This window comes from Saccostrea echinata, unplaced genomic scaffold (assembly GCF_033153115.1).
Source record: "Saccostrea echinata isolate AGI-Se365-2 ecotype Australia unplaced genomic scaffold, CSIRO_AGI_Sech_v1 ptg000030l, whole genome shotgun sequence".
Lineage (NCBI taxonomy): Eukaryota > Metazoa > Mollusca > Bivalvia > Ostreida > Ostreidae > Saccostrea > Saccostrea echinata.
Window position 1 is genome coordinate 1,966,439 of NW_026889779.1, and position 12,372 is coordinate 1,978,810.

The window sequence follows — 12,372 nt, forward strand, 5'->3', positions numbered from 1 at the left end:
TTCTTTGTTGGGAACTTTGTTTTAATTTCGGTAATTTATGGTTACAAAAAATGTTTGTTTTTCTTCTGAATTAACAGAATTAGAACTCTTCAATGTGCAGTGTACAGATGATCTTTTTTAAATTTTTAACACGACTCGATTTTTTTTTTTATTTCAAAGTTTACGTGCTAATAAAATCGCCAATTTTAATATCTTTACTAGAAAGTTACTACTGTTGTGTTTCAGCATTCATGGTTTAAAGCTGATATACATAGGAATTTGTGCATTTTAATAAAAACAGCTTGCAGAAGAAAGAATAATATTACTGAAGCAAAATATTGATATCTTTACTTCCTTCAGTTTTTTATGCATGCACCTGTTTATTCTTTGCGATTCCCTATACGGAGTATAGGTTTTTCTGCGTTTCTAAACTATTGGATTAGTATATTTGTCCTTTACGAAAGGGTTGACACAATCATTTCACGCCAACTTTCACGAGTAAAATTATCTTCGCGCTTTTTTCTTGGATTGTTCTATTGAAAGGGTGTGATAACTTCCATGAAAATAAATAAAGTTTGTTCTTTTAACTTCATTCTTAAGGTAAAGATATTAACTAAAAATTTTATCTCTTTTTTTAAATAACATTATAACACGACAAACGACGTCTCTATATGAGTGAAAAGTTCTGGAATGGGACGTTAAACAATATACAATCAATCGATCAATCTTTAGCCTTCAGACATATATTTACGATATTTTTTTTAATAGACTGCACATCAACAAAGGAAAGTGTGTGTAGTTTTACTTTATAATGATAATCTTTTGTCAACATTTGGTTAACTGGTTTGATAAATTTTGCCCTGTATCTAACATAGTGGAATTTCATCATGCACGTCCATATATGTCCTTACTTCTTTTCAGGCCCTAAGTAGGCGGGGGGGGGGGGTGTTAAGATAAAAATCATTCATCATGCTTTGTATAAAGTCTTAAAAATGTAAGATAATGGAATATTACGACACCCCCCCCCCGCCCAAACTCCACCTCCAAAACCACCAAGCTTCAAAAATGGACGTAAACATTCATTTCTTATCATGCTTATATGTTCTATAGATATTAAATGCTCAATCGGGCAAACTTTTTGAAAAGCTATCACTTGTTGTGTATACAAAACGGATATCAATTATTGCGTCTATTAAACATGTTCGATAGTAAATGTGATAATAGATTATAGACAGTAAGTATAGTGTAATTTGTGGTGTTTGGCGCCAAAAATGTACACAAGAAAGGGTTCAAGAAGGATGTATTTTAAAATCCCTAAACTCTTCGTGGCGGGAGAAAAAATTTTCAAAAGGGTCCTCTTTGGCTTTTTACCCAGAAAGCCATTCAGAACCATAGTAATCTCTCACATTCTTTATACTATTTTAATATTTTTTTAGGAAATAATATTTTTTAAGATATAGGCCGACATTCATGAAAAATTCTACAGAATGAAGTAACCGTGTCATCGAAGAAGTGAAATTTCTAACATGTGATATTCAATAATAAAAAAAAATAACTACTGCTGGTAAAGTGCAAATTGGTTTCGGACACCCGCTACCATTGGTTTACATCAATGAAGCAGCATAGGTCAATTAAACGGTCAGGCATGGTAGCATATATGATAAGTACGTGGTTATTAATGTTCATTATGTTTTATGCTGTTAGTTGAACACATACATGTATAAGGAGCAATCCAGTAACTGCGTTAGTGCACCTGTTTGATAATACTGGACTCATTCATACTTACAGTTTACATGCTAGCAACAGCTATTATAATAGAACAAATCCAAGGTGCTTGAATACACACCGATATATAGATATTTTCTTCTCCAGGTTGGGTTGTGTTATAAATTAATATTCTATCGCATATTTACAATGTATTGCATTACTCCCCCCCCCCCCCCAGGATATTATGCAAAATGAATTCTTTTAAAAAAAAATTTTTTGTTTTTTTTTTTTTGTTTTTTGTTTTTATAGAGACCTCAATTCGGTAAGCAACGAAAACCTATTAGTATCAATCTATGGAAGAAAAAACAATAAAAGGCTTAATAACGAAAAGTGGAAAGGCGATATTTCGCCTTTTCAAAAGAAGTTATTACGCCTTTAAAAATAGAGTTAGTACACCTTTTGAAAAGGCGTTAAAAAAGGGGTTATCTACCGAAAAAATAAATAAATGTTTTCTACTTTGACGCAAGACACCCGGAACAAGGGTTTAGGATTTCATGTGGTTGATCGCTAATGCTCATTATACCCATACAAACAGTTTGCCTGCTTTCTTTCCAAGAGGAAAGGAAAATATTTTCAATAGGCGTAACAAAATGAAGTTTTATGAAGTTGGCCTAGTAGTAAGTGATGGCTTCCTACTAGCTTGGGATAGTGGGTTAACGTGAGTAATAATTTATTTTCAAAATTAGCACTTCAGTATATTACTGATAAATCCTTATATATGTTTGGGACTGTAAAATGAAGATTTTTTTTCGATGACTCTTATTTTATCACCTAATGAAGACTGTTCTACCTAATTAAACGTAAATCAATAATAATATGTTATAAGAATATAATTGTGTTTAATAAAAAATATGAAGTGTGATAAAAACCCTTTAAGAAATATTGCGACAAAAAACAAGACTGATTTTCCAATTTATCTATTTTTTTTAATGAGATGATATGTATATACATAACTATCTTATATCTAATTTCTGTATGCACGGTTGACCTCAAAGAAATGAATTGCCCATGCTTTTGGTCAAGATATGAAGTATTTTTGATTCTGTTTAAATTAAGACTTGTGGAACGTTGGTTTATAATATTTTTTCAACGCATTTTAAAATTAGAGCTTCAGTATATTAAAACACGAATGACTGGGTAATACACGGTAAAACCGCGCAATCAAGGACCCTTAGTTCAATTTGCAAGGAGGATATAAAAAATAATTCTCTATGCCTTCAAGTTAAATATCTCTCTCTCTCTCTCTCTCTCTCTCTCTCTCTCTCTCTCTGTGTGTGTGTGTGTGTGTGTGTGTGTGTGTGTGAGGGTGAGGGTGTGTGTGTGAGGGGTGTGTGTTCGGTGTGTGTGTGTGTGTGTGTGTGTGTGTGTGTTTTCTAACGATCAATAAAAGAAGTAATGTATAGAAAGGACAAGTGCACTTAAGCAATGCTTAATGGGCCCTTTTCAGTGCCGTATTACTTTAGAATATATTGCCAGATTGTTCTCTCTTGGTAATAGTTAAACACAAGTGGATACTTCTAGTTAAAATCACGTTAAAACATCACCTAAATCAGCACGGATTTGAAACAAATGAAGATTTTTAAATGCCTATAGATACCCCAAATCCGGAAAAGTCGCCGAACCTATTTGAGTTTCGTCTATTAAATCAAGGGGAGGAGACATTTAAATCGGACACTTGAACAATCTGATGGTGGATCATTGACGGGCGTGTTTGCCGAATGATACTTCTTGCGCTATTTTACCTGAGAAAAAAAATCGAATGAAGTTGTATAGATGCCTGTAGCCACAGTGATCAAACTAAGAAATTTGCACGCTTGCATTTGAAATAATACAATAAGTATTAACATTAGTTCCTTTAAATTTTAAAATGAAAAAAGTGTATTTAGGTGACTTTCAATACCTGTAGCATTGTCTTGCATGAATGTTAAAAATGTTTGACGCTTTTATGCATGTATGATGACATTTTAACGACACTAAACTCTCCTAACCCTCCGGTGTTCCTAAAACCAAATACATACAAACTTCTCTATGCGGCACGACTTCGATATAATGATACAAAACGTGCATGGCTATCTTTTACAGTGAGCACCTTTGAGGAATGTTTACATGGGTAGAACTCTCGTGACTACCGGTATTTTAAATAATTTATTCCACGGGTGGGTTCAACATAGATCATACAGGTAAATAGCTTTCGCTTGCTATAGGAAAAACATTAAACTTTTCATACATTTTTAATATTTTAAGTACAAGCCTAATCTTGTACAAATTTCCTACTCTCACGCAAGTTTTATAAATGTATAATGCGCTTTTTGTCATTCGCACAAGTTTGTACAACGTTAGGCTGACAGTAAACAAAAGCTTTGAAATGAATGACCGTCCTCGATTTACTATAGAAAATCAAGAATGTCGGCTGACCCCTACCACATTGTATGGCTTTGCTCTTTGTATATTCATAAATTTCAGCGATAAAATTTGTTGAATCTTATGGTTTAGATATCAATTAATGATCTGAGATGAAAAATTATGCTTAATTTGATTCTTCTTTTTTTTTTCACATTTTACCGGGGCCCTTAAGTGCACTCGTTCTTTCGAAGTTATTGATTTAATTTTATTGATGTGATAGATTTAAAAAAAAAAAAACAGAGATGTAAGTAACCTCATTCATTTGGGAAATAAGGTAGGTAGTAATATTTCTAATAAAATGTACATGTATCAAGTTGCTGTTCACACCTATCATTTTACGAAAGGATTTTAAAAAAAAATGAGGGGAAGGGTATGGATATTGAGTTTTGAATTCCTCTTTTCCAAAAAAAATAATTACGGATACATTAACTGGGAAAGATTTTACCATACTGCATACTCTGCGTGTGTGTGAGTGGGGGGGGGGGGGGGAGTTCACTGAAAATTTCCATCCTCATTTTCTTTTTTATCTTCATTCTGTATAAATCGGTAAGAGTCTTATTGATAAAATGTAGCGGTAACGATCACCTGAAATTTCGTCGAAATGTAGCGGTAATGAGTTGAAATTTTTCGCAATTGTAATGTTGACCTCCCTTCCACCTATTCCCACTTTTTAAAAATCTCAATTCCACCTATTCCCACTTGCAAATAACAGTAGATGATTTGATAGCTAATTTCTTTTTATAGCAATTCGGGTAAATTACGTCCCACCTTAGATTTACCTGTATTTTGTACAACTTAAGACAGAAAATAAATAGTTTCCAGAAATTTCATTTAATAAAATAAATGGATTTAAGAAAAGAATGATTTAGTTTATTTAGATGTTTGGATTTTAGAAAATAAAATAAATAGATCTACGAAGCAAATATAATTTAAGGCACTTAAACATCTGCTTTTAGAATATGTACACCTTAAGAGAGACAATAAATGGATTTTTTTCATTTAATTTACTTAAAATTAACAATGTCGTTTCAGCCTTAGATCAGATTTATATATATATATATATATATTTTTTAAAAAGCGAATTAACCTGGCCTCCATCTCAACATGAGTTAATTACTGTTTATACAGTAGTTTTTGGTTAATACAGTTAATTATTTGTTTACACAAGTATTCCACCTATTCCCACTTAAAATTTAACCTTTTCCATCATGATTTTCTAAAAGTGGGAATAGGTAAAATAAACCGTGGGTTAACGTGGGTGATAATTTATTTTCAAAGCATTTTAAAATTAGCACTCAGTATTCAGGCGCGTAGCTGCCTATACGCAAATACGCAAGTGCGTACACATCATTTTCAGAAAAAAAGACAAAAAGATAAGAAAAAAGAGAGAATTATTCGGAGAAAAAAATCTCATACCATCCAACAAATATTCGTGTTTCAAATTATTCTGTGTCATACAGTGTCGATTTAAATTTTAAATTATTATGGCTGTATGATAAAATTTGAAATCTTTTATTTAATCCAAATCCAATCCTTTTATTTAATCAAAATCCAAATCCAAATAAATCATTCATTATTTTGTCATTGTTCTATCATACATTGATATTTTTTTTAAAGATCTTTGAAAAATCAAATTTCAGTCACATCGTTGAATGCTATGATCTAATGTTTTACAATACGATATTTTTTGTTCACAATTAAAATTTCGTATACGTGTTTTTAAACGTTAAGAATGATTATATGATACCAATTAACATATCGGTTAAATTTTTAGCCTTATTTATATGTACAATAAGTTTCCATGGAATATTAATTTTCGGTAAAGCAATAAATATTACTATGTCTTTTATTTCCTAAACAAAAACTAAATGGCATAATTTTTATATTTCATGAAAATGAATGAAATATTTGGTAAAACTCCGGAGCTTCTGGGTCCTCACCAGCAGGCACGTAGTATCAGGGGAGCTACTTATTCCCAAAACCTAGCCTTTTACTATTGAAAATGTACATTGAAAGGGTGAACCCCCACTGTTTGTTGCACCATTGTTAAATCATAGTAATTTGGTAATGTATTAATAAAAATTTGGTTTGTGAAAGATGGACACCCCCTCCCCCGTTCAACAAACACACATATTCAAGAAATAGGACTTCGAATTTTGACAATCTTCCTTTTTCGTCCTTGCTTGACAAATTTTTCAAGTTGTAATTTTTTCCTGGCTGGCAAAAGCTATATTACGCGCCTGACCAGAACCCTTAAACACTTGGGGCGGGGGGGGGGGGGGCTCAAGACCGCCCCCAACCAACCTCCTGCCGTTCTCTGCGTACACATCACATCTATTCTGGCTACGCGCCTGGTATTTCAGTGATAAATCGTAATATATGTTTAGAACTTGAAAATGAAGCTCTATTTTTCTTCCGATGACTCGGAATAATAATATGTTATAATATAATAATAATAATAATAATAGTATGTTATAAGAATATAATTGTGTTTAAAAAAAATATGAATTGTGATAAAAACCGGTGAAGTGCTTAAATTTAGACCTACACTCGGCACTCAGTGGTATTGAGCAGTGAGGGTTCTTTATCGTGCAAGCGCCTACCGTGACACGGGGCCTCGGTTTTTAAGGTCTCATCTGCAGGACCCGCATTTTTTACTTCGAAGTGCCGAGGGCTCAGTGAAGGAACAGTTGTTACCTGTTTTTTATCGACTTAGGTCAGTCGCGGCCATGATTCGAACACAAGACACAAGCGCTCTACCGACAGAGCTACCAGCTATTTGGAACATTTGATAGAACTGTGATATATTTATTTGTCTATCTGGCTGTAATGATTATTCATTTTCTCAGAATGTCTAAGCACGTAAGAAGACAGTATCTTGATGTAAAAGTAGCTAAATTTTTATCATATAAAAATGAAGATAGAGCATTATTTTTTTCTAGTACATGTTTAAGTTGCAACACTTTTGTTGCAAACGCTGGAAAGCATAATGATACATATGAATTTGAAACATGATAAAGGCTATTATTATACTTCTGTTAAAATGTATCCTATATAAAGTTAAGAAGGTAAAATAACAGTCTTTTATGGTCTGAAAATTTCCACGCCTAGCAAAAATATAACCCGGGGTATAGTTTGTGCTACCCACCCCTCGGAAAATTTTCATGCAATTTTTGCCGCCAATTTTGATTTCCTATAATCAATCTATAGACTAATGATGTCATCCGGACTTCAGTAGCATTGTGACGTCATCATGATATCAGCTCATTCTAGCAGTGTTCCAAATACTTGTTCAAACTTTTTAAAATAATAATTATTTTCATGTTTTGCCTATGAAGCGTGGTACATGTATGAGGTAATACAAACCCTCAGAAATTATGATATACACCAGTATAATAAAACGCTTATCCACTGGCTGTGAGTGGGATAGCTCTTTCATCAAACCCTTGACAGGAACTATTCCTCCTCGGGCAAGCCCTCGGGGAATAGTTCCCTGTTGCGGGTTTGATAAGTGTATACTATCATCCTCTTATTCAATAGCCGAACAGTATGCAATATATATATACTCGGGTTCGTATTATTTTATTTTAACTTTAACGGCCGAAGATTTACAGTGAACGCCAATATGTCGTGTGATACTCAAAATGTTTTACATGTTATAACCTGTCCAGGGTGTAGTGAATATTATATTGGTGAGACCAGTAACACTTTCCGTACTCGGGTTCGTATTCATAAACAGCATATCAACACGCCAGAATACAGACAGATACCACTTAGTGAACATTTAGACGTGTGTGGACAAAAGAAATTCAAGCTATTTCCTTTTTATAAAATAACAGGAGGAAATGATATTTGTGGACGTCAAAAAGAAAAACATTTTATTTGTACGTTGAAACCAAAGCTAAACAATCTGATTTAATATATATATATATATATATATATATCAATTTAATGAAGTATATGCATATGTATATCTGTATTTTTATTGAAGTTTTCCCGAACTTTTTACCTGAACGCAAAGAGCAATTGACTATGACGTCATAGTAGATTTGACTTCACTATTACGACGTCATATACTCCGCGTATCATATTGTGTAACGTTACTATGTAACTACTTTAGAAATGACTCTAATTCTTGGCCAAATTATCCGCGAAGCGGATTATAAAACAGCGTAAACTGACCCAAACCAGGTTATACTCGAATAATTTGGCCAAGAATTAGAGTCATTCCTTATAATTTAATTTTAAAATCATTAAATAACTATGGGTGTAAAATTTCGTTGGTTTTTATTAGTTCAAATTTGCCGCTCAATAATACAACCGTAGTAACGGAAGTGATGGGAATCGAGGGGAGGTAAAAACTGATACATAGGCCTAGCAGCTTGTTTACATGTGGTAAGATCGAATTATTGTTTGAAATTAAAGGTACATTTATTAAATCTGGAATTTTCCATGAATCCCGAGGACTGGAAATGAGAGGATTGTATGCATACAGATGATTCAGCTGGTTGTCAGGGGGGGGTGTCCCCATACCAAACCAGGTTATACAGAAATAATTTAATTTTGTTTGTATTCTAGCCTCTGATTGGTTAATATCCAAAAAGGAACACAAATTATTTCTGTATAACCTGGTTTGGTATGGGGACACCCCCCCCTGACAACCAGCTGAATCGTCTGTATCCATGCAATCTTCTCATTTCCAGTCCTCGGGATTCATGGAAAATTCCAGATTTAATAAATGTACCTTTAGCTTCAAACAGTAACTCGGATCTTACCACATGTAAACAAAAAACATGGCTGCTAGGACTATGTATCAGTTTTTACCTCCCCTTGCTTCCCATCACTTCCGTTACTAGGGTTGTATTATTGAGCGGCAAATTTGAACTAATAAAAAGCAACGAAATTTTACACCCACAGTTGTTTAATGATTTTAGAATTAAATTATAAGGAATGACTCTAATTCTTGGCCAAATTATTTGAGTATAACCTGGTTTGGGTCAGTTTACGCTGTTTTATAATCCGCTTCGCGGATTATAAAGCGTAAACTGACCCAAACCAGGTTATACTCGAATAATTTGGCCAAGAATTAGAGTCATTCCTAAAATAATTTAATTTTGTTTGTATTCTAGCCTCTGATTGGTTAATATCCAAAAAGGAACACAAATTATTTCTGTATAACCTGGTTTGGTATGGGGACACACCCCCTTGACAACCAGCTGAATCATCTGTATCCATACAATCCTCTCCTGGGTAGACATATAAAATACATGGTTACTGTCTTGAAATATAAGCGATATTTGGGCGAGGGTAAGAAAACGTGATAGAGGGCGAGGCTTGCCGAGCCCTCTATCACGTTTTCGACCCGAGCCCAGATATCGCTTATATTTCAAGACAGTCTCCATGTATTTTGTTTATCCTGCAACACATTTTTACAGGACCTCCAAAACGAGCTGTTTTCAACCGATTTAGGTACATCTCTGCAGTTGAAACTAAGACGCCATGGCGTAAACATTGCAATATTCATGACGTCACAATGCTTTTAGAACGTTGGAATACGTGCACGAGGCATTATTAGGGCATTGACCGAATAAAGCTTTGGTTCATTAGGTTACCTTTATTAGGTCAATACAAGGGGTAGTTGCAGGATAATTTACTTTACCGGTCCCCAGATCCGCAAGATCCGCGCGCTCATTGCGTTATGACGTAAGATTTACGTCACTCAACTGATAAGGTTTAGTCTTGCACATTTTTTGACTGGTTAGGGTTAGTCTTGCACCCACCTGAGAGATTAGGGTTAGTCCTTGCACAAGTTTTCAACTGATTAGGGTTAGTCTCGCATCCATCCAAGAGATTAGTGTTAGTCCTCGCACATGGGTTAGTCTAGCATCCGCCCGGGAGATTTGGGTTAGTCCTCACTTACCATCCGAGGGATTAGGGTTAGTGTCTTGTTTTTTTTTAAAGATAAAATAAGAAATTCAGCTGCATCTGTATTTTTGCAAGATCTTAATTCAGCTTTAACGACATCTCTTTGGTTTGTTTACATGAAAAAATGGCTAAGTACGAAAGAAGCGGCACTAAGCATGCGCCGCACGCGTTCTGTTGACAATTATTTTTGGTCTCCTTTTCACTGAATAAATAATATTAATCACTTTTTTCAGAAAACGAGGTTAAAAACTTCGTTTAAAAACGAAGTTTTAAACTAAACTTTTATCTGTAGAATTCGATTTTGGGGTCAAAAAGGCTAAAAACCTCATACTTTTAATTTTTTTCGATCGCTCACGCGATCTCATATATACTGAAGTCGCCTACGGCGACACTATATTTTAGCGCGTTTTTCTGGGGACCCTCTCGTTTCCAGTCCTCGGGATTCATGGAAAATTCCAGATTTAATAAATGTACCTTTAATTTCAAACAATAATTCGATCTTACCACATGTAACCAAACAACATGGCTGCTAGGCCTATGTATCAGTTTTTACCTCCCCTCGATTCCCATCACTTCCGTTACTTCCGTTACTATGGTTGTATTATTGAGCGGCAAATTTGAACTAATAAAAAGTAACGAAATTTTACACCCATAGTTATTTAATGATTTTAAAATTAAATTATAAGGAATGACTCTAATTCTTGGCCAAATTATTCGAGTATAACCTGGTTTGGGTCAGTTTACGCTGTTTTATAATCCGCTTCGCGGATTATAAAGCGTAAACTGACCCAAACCAGGTTATACTCGAATAATTTGGCCAAGAATTAGAGTCATTCCTAAAATAATTTGTGTTCCTTTTTGGATATTAGCCAATCAGAGGCTAGAATACAAACAAAATTAAATTATTATTGTTTATTTTGTAAAGCTTCTGAAGATAGAATGAAAGGCCTAAAGCTTTACTGAGGTTTTTCGTGTTTTTCTTCTTTATTTTAAGTATTTTATTCCGACCACTGAGACTTTTTATTATATATATATATATATATATATATATATATATATATATATATATATATATATATATATATATATATATATATATATATATATATATATATATATATATGGTCAAACCTCATTATCTCGAACTCGAAGGGACCAAAAAAATACTTCCGAGATAACCGAGGATTCGAGATATCCAGGGTAGAATACAGAAGGAATAAGCAGTAAGTACTTAAATATCACTTCTACATATCCATGGTATTCGAGATATCAGTGTTCGAGACACCGGAGTTCAACTGTATATATTCGTGACGTGAAGAGTATACCATGTCCGTACTGTTCAACAATTCAAAATCTGAATACGAAAAACATTCGTTAACTTGTACGTATTAATTGCTCTCATAATTTCTTTCAATTCCGCCAAGATTGGGTGCAAAAATGTAGTGCTTGCTTGCTTTCAGTATTTAACTTTGCGACAAATTTGCACTAAAACAAGTACGCGAAAAGTGTTAGGTCTGAGATCGTATCCTTTATAAATATATAAAGGGATTGATAAGTAATGAAGTAAACCTCTCAAGACCAACGACTTTAACATTATTTCGCATGTAGACATATTTATTTTGCATGTTGACATACTTTTCTCGTGTGTTAACATAATTTATCTTGCAAGTAGGGGTGGGGGTGGGGGGGGGGGGGGCAGAAAATCATAGATGCAACATAATTGTGTAGACATGCGACTTATTTGTATTGATATACATCTTATACCTGTGAACATGCGAGATGATTATGTCAAGCTGGCAATATTTCTGGATTTGTATATTTGGGTAAAAAGATCACATTTTGAACTGATTGACTTAACAGTTTTGCGTTAATTATTGCCATGTATTATTATTTTTTCCCTCCAAGATGACATGTCAAGTCTTTATTGTACCCCTTGATCACTGTTACCAGAAAAATCTTGTGATAAAATCAATTAGTTTATTTATTTATTTTTATTTTTTTTATTTTTTTTATTTTTTTTTTTTTATTTATTTATTTTTTTGTTGAATCAAAGTCTGCGGAAAAATCCATGAAAATTAAGGTTATTTTTAATGGCATCAAGAAAATGGATTTGTTTAACAGAAAAATTGTATTCATGTAGTAGTAACTGTTATGTAATATTTACAACACTGTTCAGCCAAACCAGTTTGTGATTTTTCATTGAAATTCAAGTTAACTTAAGTGAAGGAAAAAAATTAAAAACCTATATTAGCCAAATCTTTTAGGAAATGTATAGCAGCTGCGGGTCTCCGTCAATTT